Source organism: Protopterus annectens, chromosome 1.part2, assembly GCF_019279795.1.
Source record: "Protopterus annectens isolate FY-2018-M chromosome 1.part2, PAN1.0, whole genome shotgun sequence".
NCBI lineage: Eukaryota > Metazoa > Chordata > Ceratodontiformes > Protopteridae > Protopterus > Protopterus annectens.
In genome coordinates this window covers 1,213,748,332-1,213,769,017 of record NC_056727.1, presented here as the reverse complement: position 1 = coordinate 1,213,769,017, position 20,686 = coordinate 1,213,748,332, and the positions used below count along the sequence as shown (strand labels likewise).

The window sequence follows — 20,686 nt, the reverse complement described above, 5'->3', positions numbered from 1 at the left end:
ACTACCCCTGGAAAAAGCCCAAGCCAGGATGGTTCTTCAGTTGTTGGGATCAATGGCGGCTACCATTCTTCTAGTTCCACTAGCCAGGTTACACATGCGAATACTTCAGTGGCTCCTTTCGGCCCAGTGGTCGTATCAGGAACGTCCCTTGTCCCATCCGAGTCTCATCACGGAGAGATGCAGGCAGGATCTGCGTTGGTGGCTTCTCTCGTCCAACTTGAATCAAGGGAGATCCTTGAGCCCCCCGTCCCCTATTGCCACAGTAACCACGGACGCCTCCCAGATAGGTGGGGGGGGGCATTATCTGGGCGAGATGGTTCAAGGTACATGGCAAGACCACGAGGTTCACTTGCATATCAATGTTCTGGAGATGAGAGCGGTGCTTCTAGCGTTGCAGGCACTTCACAGCTCTCTTCCCAGGGGAAATATTGTGATTCTTTCCGACAATATGTCGGTTGTTTGGTATCTGAACAAGCAAGGAGGAACCAAGTCCTACCCCCTTTGCAGGGAGGCCATGAGAGTGTGGAATTGGGCAATCGCTTTCCAGTGCTTTCTAGTGGCAACGCACATTCCGGGGAAGTCCAATGTGATAGCAGACAGGCTGAGCAGAGCTATTCTGATGCCTCACGAGTGGTCCCTGAATGATCGAGTGGCTGCTCTGATCTTCTCCAGGTGGGGCCTTCCCTGCTGCGACCTCTTTGCCAGCCCCCTGAATGCGAAGTGCAGCAGTTTTTTCACTCTGATCCCCTCACAAGGGGAGTCACCCAGGGATGCTCTAGTCCACAGTTGGCCCTCCGGTCTGCTGTATGCCTTCCCGCCAGTCCCTCTTCCAACAGTGATTCAGAAAGCTACCTGCTTGGGAAGCAAGATGATTTTGATTGCACCACTCTGGCCTCGTCAAGTTTGGTTCCCCTTCCTTCGGAAGTATGCGGTGGATGGTCCTTGGATTCTGGACCCAGCTCCAGACCTATTGACTCATCAATCAGGACAGCTCCATCCATCCCTACGAACTCTCAAGCTCGCTTCCTGGCTTCTCCACTTCCGACCTTAGACAGCATATCCTTACCCCGGAAGTAGTACATATTCTGTCGTCCTCCCACAAGTCTTCTACTAGGAAAATATACTCTAGTTAAATGGAAGAGATTTGCAATTTGGGCTCAGCAACGTGATCTTGATCCCCTTAAAGCCCCTGTGTCGGCGGTGTTAGATTTCTTAGCAACACTTTTTAGACAGGGTTCGGCTGCCTCCACTATAAAGGTTCAGTTGGCAGCAATCTCTAATTATCATGTTGCATATGAGCCTTCCCTCATGGGTCATAAGCTGTGTAAAGCCTTTCTGAAAGGAGCCTGGTTGCTTCGCAACCCGTTTTGCCATGGGATTTAAATGTGGTGCTCAGAGCGTTAACGTCTTCTCCCTTTGAGCCGGCAGCCTTTTGCGAATTGAAATTTTTGTCATGGAAGACTGCCTTTTTGGTAGCCATAACTTCAACCAGAAGGGTATCGGAGCTTCAAGCCCTTTCTGTTAAACCTCCTTATTTGATTTTTCATAAGGACAGAGTATCTCTGAGACTTAATCCTTCCTTTCTCCCTAAGGTCTCTTCTGCCCTTTGTCTCCACCAGTCTATTGAGCTTCCGGTCTTTTTTCCACGGTTTTCCAACAAAGCAGAATACAAATTTCACCAGTTGGATGTGCATAGACAACTGAGGTTTTATTTAAATAGGACACAACAGGAGAGGAAATCAGATCAGTTGTTTGTGTCCTTTTCGGACAATAGAATTGGCAAATCTGTAACTAAGGGCACCATAGCTAAGTGGACTAGGGACTGCATCTCATTTATTTATGCATTAGCGGGTAGGCATCTTCCCTTTCCAGTTAAGGTGCATTCTACCAGGGCTATTTCAACTTCAGTGGCTTTTCATGCTAGACTATCCATAGATGAGATATGTGCAGCGGCTACTTGGACTTCTCCACATACCTTTATTTCTCATTACAAACTGGATGTGGCCTCTAGAGGTCGGGCTTCCTTTGGTTCCACAGTGCTCAGGAGTGTTTTCCAGTGAGCCTCCCAGGATTTAGGTGCTAGGGACGCTGTCCTGTCAGTAATGAATGTAGGCGAGATAGGGTCACATTACATCTTTTAGTTATGTACTTACCATAACGATAGATGTATGTGATCCATCTCGCCTACATTCTTACGTACCCGCCCTCCTTCCCCCTACCTGTTGGACTTGAAGGAAACTTGTATTCTGATCCCTTTGAGGATATTATTTTTTCTCTCCTATTACATATATATCCTTGTGGTGTGGTGTATGTGGGAAGATAATATTGGGGCAAACAAGATCTGGGGGTTTGGGCGTGGTGCATCCTGGGATACAGGGTTAGCCCAAGCAATGAGAGACTTCGTGCTAGTTATAGCGGCCGAGTCGGAGCCGATTCTCTGCTCCGAGCCTGTCAGTAATGAATGTAGGCGAGATGGATCACATACATCTATCGTTATGGTAAGTACATAACTAAAAGTTTTCCTCTTTCTCTGTTGTTTTATATTATCTACTAACTATTGAGCTCCTTTTTCCCTCTTATTCTTTCATATAATTTGTCAAAATATACATAGAGGGGTTCATTGTATGAAACTATCTTTCCTTTCTTATGTTTTATTTCTCTCTCTCAATTTTTTGTCAGTATGACTTTAAATATAGGACAGGAATGGACAGGGGATAGGAGTTCTTTGTAACATAATGGCAGTACTTTCTTCTGTTTTTCCTTTCCTTGACATAATGTGGGTACTTGGCTGTTAATTCACTTATTCTCTTTTGTATCTGCTCTCTTTTTTTTTTTCTTGACATTCCTTCCCTTGACTTCTTGCTATGTGCTAGTTGGGGTTGTTGAGATCTTGGCATAGACAGACAACTATGGAGTTTTGTTTTATTGAGCTATGTAAATATGTGTGTGAGCTTGCTTGTGAGATCACTGTGTGTTGGTTCATTACAGCCGAGTGACGTCTCCAGGCGTTTCTGCAGTTATACCCTACTGCTCCTCTAGGCGTCAAATATTGCCTGTTCATATTTGCATTAAAAATTCCAAAACCATGTTACATACAAGGTATTGGAAAATTTTGTTTTGAAGCATACATGATAGCAAACACAATTGTATTGATAATATGACCTCTGTCAATGGGTATTTGTTAAAAATGTAAGGTGATAACTTCAATTTTTAAATGCTGAAGCCACGCCTACTAGGGGTTAAAGGTACACACCCAAAAGAGCTCTACTGGAGGGAATGAGTTAAAGCCTTGGGAGTTTGGTAGTGTTTCTCTGGCCACTTAATGGGTAGGTGATGTTTCAGATTGTAGATTTCCTCTACTCTCATTTATCCTATGACTCTCTTATGTACTTTCTAATGTTTCAAAGGAATTGTTTACATTTCGGTATGTGTTTTGTGAGACTGGCTTGTTGGCCTATCAGGCAAACTTGCTATATGATTAATTTTGGGCTGCTCTTTTGAATTAACAGATTTATACTTCCTGGACAGTTTTGCTTTTGAATTGGTGAAGCTGTGGTCGCTTGTTTCATGGACAATCATTCCCTCATAGTGTATGAGTGTGTGTGATATTCCCTTGTTCTGAAGTTTTCTTTATATGCAAGTAAAAATAGATGAGAGCTTTTATTTAACTATACAAATATTTTAAAGAGGGGAAGGAAAAAAAGAAGTTAGAGTTTGACAGTTTAATATTAAGAGCCTTTATGCTTGACACATTTAAGCACCATTTAAATATTTTTTTCTTATCCCTTCTTGGGAATTCTATATGTCATGACAAATATATCAAAATCAGAATTATTTAGACTATTTTGAAACTGATTTCTTTTATAGGTAATTCTGGTAATGTTAACATTTTCACACCAGCACTTCTGAACGGTCTACTAATATGTGTTCTGACTATATTGATTATTGTATCCTTATTGCAAATATTGCTGTGAATGTATATGCAATTCAACTATTTTTTTTTTCCATTTGGGTACCCTGAATATTTTAATTTGGCATCTAGATAGGGATGTCTAATGTGAACCATAAATTGTTATAAAGTTTTAAAACAACTTGTACTCAAGCTGCTGAATTAAAAGTTTTTATAACTAAGATTATCATAATTCATCAAGTAGTTTTAGCACTACTTCCATTGCCATTTTATAAACAAATTATTTGAATGACCTGATGTTATGTTTGTGCTTAAATGTAGTCTTACTGTATTTTATGTTTATGCATACACTGGGCAGTGGTGTCATTTATCTCATGCACGTTCCTTCCCACATACCATATGAAAGTGCATGATTTTCACTTGCTCTAAAGTTTTCATTGCTTACGAGTAACAAGAGGTAAGGAGAAAGAACTTTTGTTTAGCTATAAAAATATTATAAACAAAAGATAAGAGGATGGGAATATAGCAGTTTAATACTAAGAGACTTCGGGTTTTCCACTTTTAAGCACCATCCTAAATATTTTTTTATTGCTTCTTAGGTGTTATATAAGACATGACAAATATAACAGAATCAGAGTCGTTTGTATTATTTTGAGTTTGATACTGACTTCTTATATATGTGATTCTGGTAATGTTAACGTTTTCATGCCAGCACATCTGATCTGTCCACCAGTATGTGTTTTGATGATGATGACAATGGTATCAATATTGCAGCTATTGCTGTATATGCAATACAGTTATTTTTTAATCTGTTCATATGTGTACCCGGAATGTTTTAAATTGTTGTTTAGATATGGATGTCTAATGCAACCCAAAAACTATTGTAAGGTTTTGAAACAGCTTGTACTCAAGTTACTGAAACGAGCATTTTTAGTAAGATGACCACATTTCAGTATAGGATGTAATATTTTAGTTGTACAATCCTCTGTGTTGTTTTTTACTATGTTTTGTTTATCTTGAACATTTTACAAGCTTATTTCCTATTCTTCATAAGTAAAGAAGATAGAAGGAAAATCTATTAAATGCTATTCAGGTGCTTGTTTTTAGATTTAATTGTAATTATATCTCATCTTTTATGCATATAAGAGATGTTCTTTCTTGATCTTTTATTTTCCTATTTAACTTTTACCAAACTAAGTTATGTTGTGGTAACTTGTTATTATAGTAGTTATTTAATACTATTTAAGTTAACTGATGTCTAAATCGTTAAGAGGAGTAACTGTCATTATTTAAGATGATTTGATGTTATCTTCACTTAGTGCAGTTAGATGACTGCTGTTCAGTTGCATATTTAGTCACCAGAAAAAAAATTATTAAACTAATTAGTAGGACATTGCATTTGACGGCTGTTTGTATGTAAATTTCAATTGCAGTTGAATGACATGTTTTATGCTTTCTGTTTCTTGCAGTTTACATTTCATGTACACTCTGACTGTAGTATGAAACCTGAGGTAAAGGAAGAAGCACTAAGCTAACAGAGTCAGAAAAAGAGATTGTGGGCTTAGTATTTGTCGGATTCCCTCTCCACTACTCTAATGTTCTTTTTGACAGTGGTTCATTTTGCTTATATGCATAATTTATCTATAATATGCAAATTATTAGTTAAAGTTCAACTGCAAAGAGATCCTTTCTATTTCAGATATACTTTATTGTATATTTTCCCATAGATTTTTGATTCCAAATTTTAATTACCGCTATTTTCTTTCTATTAACTTAATACAAGTTTACTAAACATAGATAAATAAAACTTATAACCATACTGCATTTTGTATATAGTTACCAAAATGTAATATTTTGCTGCAGAGCTCACTTATTATGATAGACATTTGTCAGAATAGAGGTACACTTAGTCTTGAGGGATTTTGTTTCTCTTATAGACTGGGAATTGCTGATGTTCCATGTTAAGATTTTGTTTTTTGAACAGAATTTCTTTTGTATTTAATACTTTTTTTCTTTTGCCTGAGACTTTTTTATCTATAAAATTAACACAAACTTGTATTCATTTTTTTCTTTATGCTATCACTTCCAGAATGTATAAAGTTGTCTTTTATTATAATTTACTATTAAATTAACTTTACTTTCATTAAATGTTAATGTCTAAATAGCCCCCAAAAGAGACAAACGTAATAAATATTTAGATTTGAATAATCCAAAAGTTATATTTTTCCAAGACAGACATCTTTCTCATGAAAATGAAAACCACTGAAATTCTAATACATATTTAGCTTTATCTCAATCTTCATTTAAATCCAAAAGAAGAGGAGTTGCTATTTTATGGAAAAAATGCAAATGCCTCATATTATATACAAGTATGAACAATGGGAGGGTTTATTTATTTTATTTACTTTAATCATTATAAAATGTAAAAAAGTATATAAAATAGAATATTTACTGTTGTCAAATTATACTGGTTTTCTAGAATGGGAATTAAACTAGCTAGCAATCATCAAATTTTCTAATAAATAATTGTAAGAGAAAATTAATATTAGGTGGTGATTTTAATTGTCTATTACATAATCCAGAATACAATTCTTGTAGAAAATTTAAATTACTTCCCATTGTTAAATCTTTGAAGATGTGAAAAGAAACTATTTTAACAAAGATTCTGTTAGCTTTACAGACAAACATTCATTAAACTTTACCTATTATTCTTTTGTTGGTACTCAAAAATTGGAAAATTACTTGTTCTCAAGGCATTATTTCTAGAATAATTACTTTTAATAGCATGTCTACTCTCTAATCATAATGCTTTCATTTTAAAAATAGAAACTGATTTTTAAATGTTTAATCTTATATTTTTAGAATTCCAGCATACATTACCAAAATAAGAGGATAAAACTTGGTTATTTAATAATACCCAGACTCTAATTTAGTTATGGTTTGGGACTCTTTTAAAGCTTGTATCTATAGACAATATATTGGTCTAAACACAGATTATAATAATGGAATGAGGAATTATTAGATATTTAAAATTAAAAGAATATAAGAAAAAAGGAGAGACTAAACTAGTAACCAACAAGGAGGAAGTAAGGATTGTTTTTTTTCAAACACCTTTATTGAATTATCACATGTGACATAGGCAAATCTGCATTCATATAAAATAAGCACACTGTAATTAACATAAATATTTTACTTCACATGTATTGCTATATGTCATATAACCTAAGCAGCATTACATAAATTATTCAATTCCCGCCTTTTTTTCTTCTTTTTTTTTTTTAACAAGAAACATCTTTATTAAATCATCCCTTACTACATAGGCAATCGTACATTTATACAAATGAAAGCAAACCACAGCAACACAATCCTAGTTGCAAGCATTTTATATCACAATCCATACTGACACACTCCCAGTTGCAAACATTATACATACCTTATTTACCCAATCTTTTTCAGTGAAACATTATATAGCTCATTTAAGTCCTACCACCTTTTAAACCTCATTCCTCCCTTGTATGTATTGCTCCCACAATTCCTATTTTCCCTATGCAGTTTGCTCTTACCCTTTTCTAAAGATCTCAACTCCAGCTGTTTTATGTCTGTTACTTTACTCACTACTTCTAGTATAGTTGATTTAGATTTTGATTTCCATTTTCTAGTAATTGCTTTTGTGGCAGTCACCATTATTAGATACAGCAAGCCTGTACCATGCCTAGGCAATTCTGATTGTGTGTCATTACTCGGAGAAGTCATCGGTGACAGACCAGTCAGCATGCCTGACAGTGCATCCCATAGTGAATCTTTAAAGTCCACCAATTCACCACACTCCTAGAAAATATGGCCCCAATTACCTCTTTTTTCCCCATTACACCAACATTTGATGTCTGCCTGTGGAAAAATTCTCTGGAGTCTACTTGGGGTATAAAAATATCTACGTAAACATTTCCAGGTAAAAATCCTAAATCTTCTAAGTTATGTTGCATTTTTGGGAGACCTACATATATCCTCCCATTATTACTTTGTGAATTGCTTATCCAGTCTCTCTTCCCAATCCTTTCTAACCTCCTCTGATTCTTAGTTATCATGCAATATTTTATATGCTCTACTAATTTTTCCTTTTTTGCTGGCAGCTTCCAGTCTAGATTCTATTAAAAACTCTACCCGTGCTGGTGTTTTGTTTAGCCCACCCCCATTTCTTTCTCTTTGCCTATACTCTATCAATCCCTGATAGAAGGAAGTAAGGACTGTTAAAAATATAAAACTGAATTAGCATTAGAAAAATTAAAATGACTTCTTCAAGATCTCCTAAACATCTAAAAATGTTACGAAAAGAATTAAGTTGCAAGCTAATCTTAATATTAAAAAATAAGGAATCCTGCAACAAAACATAAGGGGATATTGGAGATTGGCTTTTAGAATGTACTACCTATCCATAAATCAAAAAGTAATAAACAGAGAAAAAGATTTAACACCATTAGTTGATCAATCTTTAGTATAAAAAAAAACACCCTTCCAAAAATTAACTTATTAAAACCTATAACACATCAGGAAGTAAATCAAAAAATAAAAACTATTAAATCTAATGATTGTCGTTGAAATGAGTATTATTCCAGAATTATGTAATTTATTCCCTCACAAATCGTAGTACAACTACATAATGTTATGGTAAATGTACAAAGTCAAGAAAATGCGCCTCCGTCTTGGAATTACTCCTTGATTATCCTAATTATAAAAGAAGGTAAAACCCCATAATTCTATTCTTCATGTAGGCCCATATCTGTATTAAAGGTAGATTGTACATTGTCTATCTTCGGACATAGATTGAAATCAATTTTACCTACTTTAGTTTAGATCAGTCTGGTTTTATTTATAAAAGACAAACATCTAATAATAATAAAATACTTATTACTCTTATAGATGTTAATGAATAGTATGAATATGAATTTCTTTTTATTAATTTAGATATTGAAAAAGCATTTGATTCTCTGGATTGGGATTTTTTATTCCAAGTATTAATCCTGTTTGATTTTCCTCCTCAATTTATTTTGATGATAACATCCATTTATAAAAATAATAAATCTTATGTAAACCTGGGTCCAGTTACCTCAAATTCCATAAATATAACAAAATGAACTAAGCAATGTTGTCCTCTTTGTCCTTTATTATTTGATTTATCTATTGAAACTTTGCAATTTTAATTAACAGCAATGCAAAAAATTTAAGGCTTGGCAGTTAATCAAGAATATCATTCAAAAATTATGCCATTTGCTCGTGATATGTTAACACTGCAAAACTCTATTGAAACATTAGAAGAATTGAAATTCATTATAGAAAAATCTCAAATAATCCAAAATTTCAAACAATTTCAAATTTGCATTTTCTTCTTTTGGCTCTTCCCAGTTAGGGGTTGCCACAGCGGATCACCTGTCCGCTCATGATTGACAGTGGAGTTTTACCGTATCAAGTTGCCAGCTCGACACCCAACCTTCCACGGAAGGTGCACACACGCATGCACTCACACTTAGGGCCAATTTAGAGTGTCCAATCCACCTAAAGCATGTCTTTGGGATGTGGGAGGAAACCGGGGCACCCAGAGGAAACCCTCACGAGCACAGGGAGGATATGCAGACTCCGCACAGAAGGCACCCCAGCCGAGCATCAAACCGGAGAACCTCTTGCTGTGAGGCGGCAACGCTAACCATTGCACCACCAAGGCTGCCCTTCAAATTTACATTTTAATAAATGTAAATCTTACCTTCTTATTAATAGAAAAAGTTAATTAAATCTGGATCTTCATATAATTGGCAAATAATCTACTAATCTAGTCTATTTAGAGATTCATATATTAACTACTGAGGAAACTTATAATTTCAATTATGAAAATATGATGTTAAATCTTTCTCTGCTCATTACTTTTTGATTTATGGATGGGTAGTACATGCTCTACTAATTTTTCCTTTTTTACTGGCAGCTTCTGTTCTAGATTCTTTATTAACTATTCTAATTAACTCCTGTAACAAGATTATTGTTCCATTTCAAAATGGACTACAAATGATAAAAGTATTATTTCCAAAAACATACATAATTCAAGCTCTTATATTGCCACCTGATAACAAATGAAAAGAATTAATATGTTACTTATAAATTTCCCGTGGTATCCAAATAAACCTAGATTAAACTTGTATCATTATTTAAGACTTTAGAATTCTGAAAGTATTAATTTCCCAGAGTATAGATACATATGCAAAAGCAACAATTTTTAAAACCATCTTTAGCTGGCTAGATAATAATTATATGACAAATTGGAAGATATTCTGCATTATCTTTTACTTAATATAAATAAAATGAAATTTTCGAATTTTGACAGTAATTATATTATCCCTTTTGAATATTTATATGTAATCACATGCAAATTGGTGTTTATCCTCCAACTAAATCAACTTATTTAAATTTAATATTAAATATTTAAAAAATATCAAATAATTCTTATTACAGTTTTTGGTTTGAATCCTTTATTCCATTTTTTATGAAAAAAAATTAATTTACCAACACATATATGTGAAAGAGAGTAACTTTATTGTTAGTTTCAATGCTGTGAGGGAATTAAAATTAAATCTTTTGAATCTTTGTGCTTAGAATTTAATATTGATATTAAAGCTTCATCTCATTTAAGCCAAATGATTGTATTATTTCATACTAAGTTCTCCCACTTATCTAATTATTTATGTAATGAGGTTCCGTACTAGATAAAAAAAATGTAAATGAAATTGTGTATAAAGATTGGGAAATTGATAATTTGATCTCTAGATTACATACAAGTATAGCAAAGAATGTTAGTAATTTAAGTGGCACATTGTGGAATTTCTTTACAAAAGAGCAGCAGATATCTTTAACTGAACAATATAAAGAACAACTTTCAATTAAAAGCACATCTTGTTCTCTTTATTGGAGGTTAATCACTTAGAAATGTATACATAGATCTTTTTTGACTCCTTTTAGAGTTGCCAAATTTAAAAAAAGTAATTTAATCTGAATATTAGAAATGTAAAAACAATACGGTAATGCTAATTGGTCGCATGCATTTTATGACTGTCCTATGTTATATAAATCCTGGGAAAAAAATATGGATTTTTTTAAAGCTTTGTGGTCTGATTCTTTCACTTTAACAAAAGATCTAGTCTTTTTCAATGTTTTAGAAATTAAAAATTCAAAGATAGACTTTTTCTACTTACACTGGACAATTCTCATTGTTGCTAGGAAAATCATTACAAGAAAGTGGAAGAAACCTTCAGAGTCACGATTTGAAGAATTTCTTGTCTCTTTGAAAGAAACTACTATTAAAGAAATAACTAAAAAGAATAGAATTTTTCCTAACAATTTTAAGGACAATCCCTGGTTGAAAGTATTAGCCTTCATTGAAATTATAGATATGCTTATATTAATTGTTTAAAATTTCAGCTTGTGTTTTTTACATATAATTTGGTCTTGCAATCTGTGTGTGTGTGTGTGTATGTATATATATATATATATATATATATATATATATATATATATATATATATAGTAAGTTTATTTGATTGTTTATTTGAAATTCACACTGTTGCATTTTTTATAGTAAAATATATATATAATTAATACTTCCTGTAACTTTTTAAAAATATATTTTAAGGAAAATATATTAATAATTTGTTGTATAAGAATGTATGAAAGAAGGGCAGCCTGTTAAAACATTTGACATTATCAAAATCTGGTGATGCATGCAGATAAAGTAAAATTAAAAGTACATAATTAGTAGCAATAACTGAGGAAATGTGAGGCAAATAAGAGTAAAAAGAGAGACAAAGTCCGGATGTCTTTTAAAAGTCCAGAACATGAAAAAGAAAAACATTTGGCAGTGCACTGTAACAAAGAAATCTGAAAAACTACTTATTCAGTAGAACTTCAGCCTTTCAGTAAGAGTAACCATAAGCATAAAGGGAAGAGTTATCCACTTGTTAATTAATATTATAGACTTTGTGTTAGAACAGGATATTTTTCTTAAATGTTTAAAAGCAAAAACAATTTGCTTGCTGGTTAAGGTAGAGCTATAGCAAGGGAATCACGTGCCTGTGGTGGCATTATGCTCCTCTAGCCTCTCCTGTGTCGTGATTCCTTACTTGCAATGGATTGTATGTATTGGTTTATATTATGAGGTGGGGAGTCCATTTAACTTTGTGAAACTGTATGCACATTATTCCCTTAGCCACATATCTCAAATTCCGCATGTTGGTGCATGTACTTGTGTTTGTAAAGATGGAGAGCCCCACTAACATTCCATCCTAGTTCATAATTTAGCAGCTTTCATCTGCAGTATAGTGCAAGTGTGGAAGTTAGGGATATTTTTCCTTAGGAACACTGAAGGGGGAAATCAGAGAAAAATAAATCACTTATGAAAATGTAGAATTCTCCACTACTGGTGCTGCATTGCAACTTAACATCTGGGGTATTAGCCCCCACCCGCCTTTCTTTTCCTGTGGCTCTGGTTGAACAGAAATATGAACATGCATTGCACGCCAGTGGTATCGAAGTAGAAAGGCTTTTGTACTGTGAAATCTGAAACTACATCAATAGATACTGAGAGGGGTGCAGCACATGCTATTGTCCTTACCCTCCCTTCTTCACTTACTTTGTTACTGCTGTCTAATTCCCTTCCCTGACTTTCTCTCTAAATATACCATAAGCCTGTTTCTCCCTTACTTCATATTGAAATTCCTATCTGTATTAGATTCTTAGCTTTAATTTTTCTACAAACTGTCAACATTTTTCTTAATATTAAATGATTGTCATGTACCCTGTAACAATTCCTAACCAGTGATGTTATGTTGTCCTATCTCGCCAAAATTCTTCATGGTTGGGTTTGGAACCGAGCATCCGTTCCGACTTGGCCACATACTAAAGCTCGAGAGCTTTCACTGGCTCGAGGCTACACCCTATCCCAAGATGCGTAGCAAAAGTTACCCAGATCTCGTTTGCCGCTTGCTGCTTCGGGATTGCTTTTTCACTGGCTCAGGCTAAGTTTTGTCATTCTTTGCTTTTTTGTGATTTTAGTAGTTAAATCTTTGGTAGTTTAACTTTGTTAAATAGCTTACTCTTTTGGGTGCCTTTTTAGAGTGGTTGTCTGTTGTTTTGCTGTGTTTTTTGTGATTCTGTGTGGGCCGTCATTCTTTCAGGCCTTTCCCTTATCCCGGGTGAAATTTAGCTTCTTAAACAAATTTGTTTAAGTTAGAGGATTCATTTTTGCCCTCCCCGCTTAGTCCATTTTTACTTAGAGGGCTCTCCTTTCCTCTTATTTCCTTAAGCTTTGAAAGTTTTGCCATTTAAGTTAGAGGAGTCAATCATTTAACTTGACCTCTCCACTAACCCTCTCTTTTTTTCTTTATATAAAAAAAAAATTCGTCTTTCTCTCTTCTGGTATTGTTTTTTGTTTGAGTTAGACTATACTTTATAGTTTGCCTTTTTTGTACTGGTTGTGACTAATTGCTGGTTTGACTTATTGCTGGTTGTGACTAATTACCAGGATGTCTAAAGATCCTACTAAAGAGACTAAACTGTCCGGTTTTAAAAAGCGTGATTCTTGCACACAAAACATGTCTACAACAGATGGACACACTAGCTGTGTTTATTGTTTGGGGGTTGTTCACCTGCAAGATTCCTGCTCTGTTTGCCATGGCTTTAGTTCAAGGGTCCTGCAGGAGTGGAAAAACAAATTAATAGAGAGGGGCTTATTAAAAGGGTCTTTTGAAATGGCTATTGAAGAGAATCAGGCCTTCAAATCTTCTGGCAAGTCCTCAAAAGCTTCTGCTTCTTTGGCTCCGGTTTCTGAGCTGATGAGACAAGAGAAACAGGTTATTTCGGATCCGAAGTCTGTTGGTTCCGAGAAGGCAAAGTCTCCATCGGTTACACCTGAGTCATCGGTACCTACTAGGAGCCAAAAAAGGAGCCTGCCACTGTCCTTGGAGCCAGTCCATTTGGTGCCACAGTCTTCTCTGCTGCAATAAGTGGCGGGTAGCCCCAGATCATCCACCCATTCCTCTCGATCATCCAGGAGCCTATCAGACGATGATATGGAATGGGTGGTTATGAGGTTGCTTTGGACACCGGCCCTAGCAAAAATTCTCTCCACCCCAGCCCTGAAATACGTGGAGCTGACTACCGAATCTACCTTACCTTCCATTCCTCTTCTGGTTCAGATGAGTTCAGAGCCAGAGTGCCTGGAGATCCTTGTAGTGGAACCATCTGTCCCAAAAACCATCCCTGGTGTCTCAGTTCTGACCTCTGCTCCAGTCTTGTCGATGTTATCTTCCATCGAAGGTTCTGGGAGTCGACAATCTGACTCTTCCACTTGGGGCTTCAGCGCAGGTGAGTTTGGCACCCACATCAGCCTTGGAGCAATCATCCTTGGTGCAGGGTAGGTCTCCCGGTTCCTCGGAGCCAGAGGCTCCCTTGGGCCAGGATCGTGGTGCCTTTGAGGTGATGAGGTATGTGCTGTCCCCAGAGACTGCTCCACCCTCAGCTATAGCTACTCTTCCCCCAAAAGGGCCAATGTCAACCTCAACCCCAACCCCATCCCTCCAGCCCAAGCATAGAGAGCTGATGCCACAGTGGCTGAGACACTCTTCTGAATCCTCACCAGAACATCCCTCTGAGGAGGTCCCTCGGAAGAGAACCTGTAAGAGGAAACACCTAGACTCCCTTGAGTCTGTCACGTTGGACACTGACATAGAAGTTTCAGAAGGGTCCTCACGGTTCACTGAGGATGTCTACTTTTCAGACATCTTGGAGATCTTGAAGGAGAGAGGTGGCTGGAAAACCCTCTCCCCTTCTGAAGGTTAGTCTTTGTACCTGGAGGCATTCGGCTCTCAACCCTCCACCTCTTGGGTGTCTCCGCCTTTCAACCAACTCTTTGGCATTGTCATTTGAAAGGCATGGTGCTCTGCAGAATCCGTGGAACCTGTTCTAAGGAGACCCAACAAATTTATTACTGCCCTGGACGATGAGCAATTTTTGACCAAAGATGTCCCAGTGGATGCTGTGGTGGCGGCGGCCACCAGGAAGGAATTAGCTGAAACTTATTCATCTGTCCATCCGCCGAATAAGGAGTCTCAAATGATGGACAGATATGGAAAGACTATGTTCTCTTCAGTGGCCTTTACTCTTAGGTCACTGAAGTATTTATCCCATTTTACCCGACTTCAGAGGGATCTCCTGAAAGAGCTAGGAGGTACTGTCCAGGGTGCTACAGCAGCAGGGGTGTGCCAGACAAGGTAAACTCTCAGCTTGCAACTCTAAATTGTGGAGTAAACTCCTCCATGCGCCTCATCTCCTATACAGCCAATGAAGCGATTAGGGCAGCAGGCACAGGAATAGCTCTGAAGAAGCATTCCAGGATGCACCTTTGCGAGTTTGCTGGACCCTTTAAGTCTTCCTTTATAGACTTCCCTTTTGATGGCTCATCCTTGTTTGGGCCAAAGGTTAAAGAGACTCTTACCAGGTGCGAACAAGATGGCAAAACTGCCATGAGAGTACATTTTTCTGTCCCCACAAGGCCTTACCCCAAAGGCCAGAAGGGTGAAAAAATGTGGTTCCAGAAATCTCAAAAGAGCTTCGCCGGACGCACGTGGTAAATTTTGCCCCAGAGGCAGAGGGAATAATAATAATGGAAGATGCCACGCTCACGGCAGAGGGGATTCGCAGAACCAGGGTGAAGAGATGCATTCTCTGGCAGGCCCTTCCAGCGCTCCTGAAAGAAGGCCTGCCTGTCCACATCTGGAGGCATTCGGGGGCAGATTATCACTGTGCCCAAGGGCCTGGCTCAACATCACTCAAGACAACTGGGTATGGTCGATTATATCCAGGGGATACAACATACCCTTCTCTTCTCCACCCCCTCCATCAAACTCAATCCCAGACATCCCACCCGGTCAAAGGGATCAAGCAACTCTGGAAATCCAAAGTTGCTAGAAAAGAGTCATCCAAGAAACCCCTGCAGATCAAATCGGATCCAGAATTTACTCGGGGTTCTTTTTAGTTCCAAGGAAGACATGGGACTGGAGGCCAGTCTTGGATCTCAGCAAACTGAACAAGTCCATAAAAAAAAAAGCGAAGTTACGGATGGTGACACTGCAGTCTATACTCCCTTTTCTGAGACAAGACAGTTGGATGTGCTCCATAGATCTTCAGGATGCATGCTACCATATAAAGATGGACAGGTGATCCAGGAGATATCTATGCTTCCGGCTGGGAGGCAGTAGTTACCAATTCAGAGCTCTGCCCTTTGGTCTCACTACAGCCCCCAGAGTGTTTACCAAATACATAGCAGTAGTCACAGCTTACCTGAGGCATCTGGGATTCTGGGTGTTTCCGTACTTAGACAACTGGCTCCTGACCGTCACCACTGAGCATCTACTGACCAAAGCAAGGGACACCACCATTCATCTCTGCTCAGAGCTAGGCATTACCATAAATTTCAAAAAGTCTGCCTTGTTGCCTTCACAGCATATTACCTTTATAGGGGCAGACTTAAACACAAAGGTCATGGTAGCAAAACTGCCTTACGAAGGAGTACTAATGCTATTCCATCAGGTGTCAATCTTGCTCATGAAGAAGAAAGTACAGGCAAAGTTTGTCCTCAAGGTTCTAGGTTCAATGGCAGCGGCAGTAACATTAGTTCCTGTTTGCTCAGTGGTCCATGCAGGAGTTAACCATGTCACACAAGATCCTCATTACAGACACCTGCAAGAGGGACCTACATTGGTGGCTTCAGTCCAAGCAGGTAACGATAGGCAGACCGTTTGTTCATCCACAAAACAGTAGCTACAGTGACCACAGACGCTTCCCAGATAGGGTGGGGGGGGGCTTTATCTTGGACAGACTGTCCAAGGGACTTGGCAGGAACATGAGTACCACTTGCACATCAGTGTCCTAGAGCTGAGAGCAGTGCTTCTGGCATTTCAAGCATTCCAGGGCTCTCTTCCAACAGGTACAATTGTGATTCAAACAGACAATATGTCCCTCGTGTGGTACATCAACAAACAAGGCAGAACCAGATCCTACCCCCTCTGTCGAGAGGCTCAAAGAGTATGGCATTGGGCAATATCTTTTCAATGTTTTCTGGTGGCAACGCATATCCCGGGGAAATCCAAAGTGCTAGCGGACAGGCTAAGCAGGGCAATTCTTATGCCTCATGAGTGGTCCCTCAAACAGGAAGCTGTGAACCAAATTTTTCCCAAATGGGGCCAGCCTTGTTTGTGACCTCTTTGCCACGTCCATCAACTCCAAATGCAGCAGCTACTTTGCACTAATCCCCCCCTGGGGGAGTCACCCAGGGGATGCACTTGTTCACAATTGGCCCCTGAGCCTTCTTTACACATTTCCCCCATTTCCATTAATACCCAAAGTTCTCCAGAAAGCCAAATCGTTGAGTCGTAGGCTAATTCTCATTGCTCCTTGCTGGTCTCGTCAGATGTGGTTCCATTTCCTATAGCCCCATCTGCAGGAGGAGCTTTGGATCCTGGACCCAGTTCCAGATCTTGTGACTCATCAGTCATGAACACTCCACCCCTCTATTCAATGCCTCAAGCTGACAACTTGGTTGCTCCACTTCCCATCTTAGCCAGGCTTCCAGAACTATCCTCAGCAGTGCAACACATTCTGGTTTTGTCGCACAAGAATACAGCTAGGAAACTTTATGCGTGCAAATGGAAGAGATTTTCTTGTTGGGCTGACAAGAACCATATAGACCCCTTTATAGCTCCTATATCAGCAATTCTGGAATTTTTAAAAGAAACCTTTAATCAAGGTGCAGCTGCAGCCACTATACGGGTACAACTAGCTGTCATATCAAACTACCATGTAGGAGACATGGGATGCAATATGATGTCTCACAGATTATGCAAAGCTTTTCTAAGAGGTGCATTCCTTTTAAGACCTCCCATAAGAGAACCACCACCTCCTTGGGATATAAATTTGGTACTAGCTTCATTAATTCTCCCTCCTTTTGAACCAGCCTCCTCTTGTTCACTAAAGTTCTTAACTTGGAAGACTATCTTTTTAACAGCCATTACTTCCGCTAGGAGGGTTTTAGAATTGCAAATCATGTCTATCCGTCTTCCCTATTTGATTTTCCAAAAAGACAGAGTCTCTCTCAGGACAAATCCTTCTTTTCTGCCAAAACTATGTTCCGAGTCCAATTTAAATCAGTCTGTTGAGTTACCAGTATTTTTCCCCAAGTCGTGGCAACAGGGCAGAATACAAGCTTCACCAATTGGATGTTCATAGGCAGTTATGTTTTTACTTACATAGGACAAAGGAAGTCAGAAAATCTGACATACTGTTTCATTCTCAGAAAACAGAAAAAGAACTTCGGTTTCAAAAGTCACCTTATCAAAACGGCTTGCAGACACCATCACTTATGTGTATAGGTCTCAGTACAAGCAACTAACAGGAAAGATTTGAGGTCATTCAACTAGAGCTATGTTAATCTCCACTGTCTTTCAAGCCAAACTACCCTTAGATTCAATTTGTGCTGCAGCTACATGGGTCAAATGTCATGCCTTTATCACTCATTACAAAGTAGATGTATCCTCCTGGAACAGGGCATCCTTTGGTTCCACTGTTCTGAAAAGTTTATTCCCTTGAGCCACCCAACAAAGAATATACTGGGGACGCTGTCCCAACCATCAAGAATGAAGGTGAGATAGGACAACATAACATAAAGAAGTTATGTACTCAGCATAACATTCCATGTTAGTTGTCCATAATCTCGCCTTCATTCTTGCATCCCTCCCTCCTTCCCCCTTCTTGGAGGATTGAAAGGAATTTTTTTAAATTGGCCACGAGTTCTCTGATTCCCTTCGTGCCTCATGAGTTACAGGCAGAGAGTTTGTTACTTTTACTATGATGGGTTAGATAGTCCAGTGACTGGATTCTTACAAATGAGATCTGGGTAACTATCACTAGGCATCTTGGGATAGGGTGTAGCCCCAAGTCAGTGAAAGCCCTTGAGCTTTAGTATGTGGTCGAGTCAGAACCGATGCTCGGTTCCAAACCCAACCATCAAGAATGAAGGCGAGATTATGGACAACAAACATGGAATGTTATGGTGAGTATATAACTTCTTTTTTTTATATATATTATATCTAATTTGTTATAATTATTTAAACTGCAGATGCTTTTGTTTCATTTTTTAAGATTGTAAAATTATTGTTCTTAAATGTTTTCTAATAATTTGGAGCTTTTCTCCCTGGGCCTCCACTGAAAATGGGCTTCTACCCAGTTGGACATTCATGGTAATCAAATGTCAATAAATAATAAGTAAATAACTGTGTATATTGTTAAACCATTCTGGTCACTTGGTGGCACCATTATTTCAGAAACTGCTGCCTTGAGTACAAATCTAAAAATTTCAGTCTTCATTTTCAGGTAGTTGCACTTGAAATAAATTCTAGTGTTTTGGGTTGTGTGACTTGTAAGAAGCTTCACCCCCTCTACAACATCTTACTCATGTTCGTTAACCTTAATCCTAGCCTAATCCTGCTCCTAACCCCAACCCAACACATTAGGGTACTAAACAAGATAGACAGAAAATGCACACAATTTCAAACATACAGCTATGCAAGCAAATCAACACATTTGTGTCCCCTTCCCTAGCCCTTAACCCGCAAACACTTGTGCACTCACACACACACACACACACACACACACACACACACACACACACACACACAAAACCCCATTGCTGAAAGTTTCATTACAAATTATTTGGCATTACTTCCCACTCCAACTTACTTAAATTCAATGATTCTCAATTTGACTATTCCACTTCTCGACAAAAACATACATTTGAGTAATTCTGCCACCTAAAAATATTTGACAACTATAACTTGGGGGTATCAAGTAAACTTAAGTCAGGAAATTATATTTAATAACTTATTGTTGTTGACCAATTCTCTGTTATATTTAACAGTTTGGGATTTTTTATGTTTAACTTTATTTTATATTTCCTTTAGGATCTCATGTGGTTTATATTTTTTCTTTGTACTGTAAACTATTTTTTGTTTATTAAACTTTTACAGTATGCTCAAACATTTACCAATAAAGTATATTTGTAAAAAAATTAATACTGACTTTCTTCAACACCCATGTCACATCTTTAATCTCTGTTGAGCTTTCCCTTCCTGAGAGTGCTGGAGTGCTAAAAGTCTGAGCCCCACCCAACGAAGTACAGAAAATACCTCTGCAAAACTAAAGACATGGTACCTGACTTGGATTTACCAAACGAATACTTGGATGATAAGGAAACAACTGACCTCCCACCCTGTCAGTTTGAGAAATTTCTGTAAATAATTTGGCAAAAATGGGTTGATCCACTTTACTAGTCTCACCCAAAAATAGGCTCCAGAACCCCCAGTCCTCCTAGATGTTTTTTTCTATAGTGGGCATCCTATAGGATGTCATGGGGATACTCTGGGAGAACCCATGCACTGTGGCACCGGTTCCAAAGAAAAGTGTATTGGATATTCTTTCCTCTAAGGAAAAGTTTAGCCTTCTTTCAGATTTGTCATTGTCAGAGTTATGCTCTCTTGAAAGTAGCCGCTTTGGTGGGTTAGCTAGAGGACTCTGTCCTGCAGTCGTCTGAATGTAGGCTACTACTTCGCATATATGAAAGTTATAAGTACCGACCATAACAGTGGGTCTGTAAACAAAAAAAAAGGTTGTCTGTAATGTGCATCATAAGCT

At 37.9% G+C, this 20,686-nt stretch overlaps 1 protein-coding gene across 1 annotated transcript in view; it reads left to right on the top strand.

Moving 5' to 3' along the window:
• HMGCL (3-hydroxy-3-methylglutaryl-CoA lyase) overlaps positions 1–20,686 on the top strand; it is a 1,428,752-nt gene that overhangs the window by 692,907 nt on the left and 715,159 nt on the right. The window lies entirely within an intron of this gene.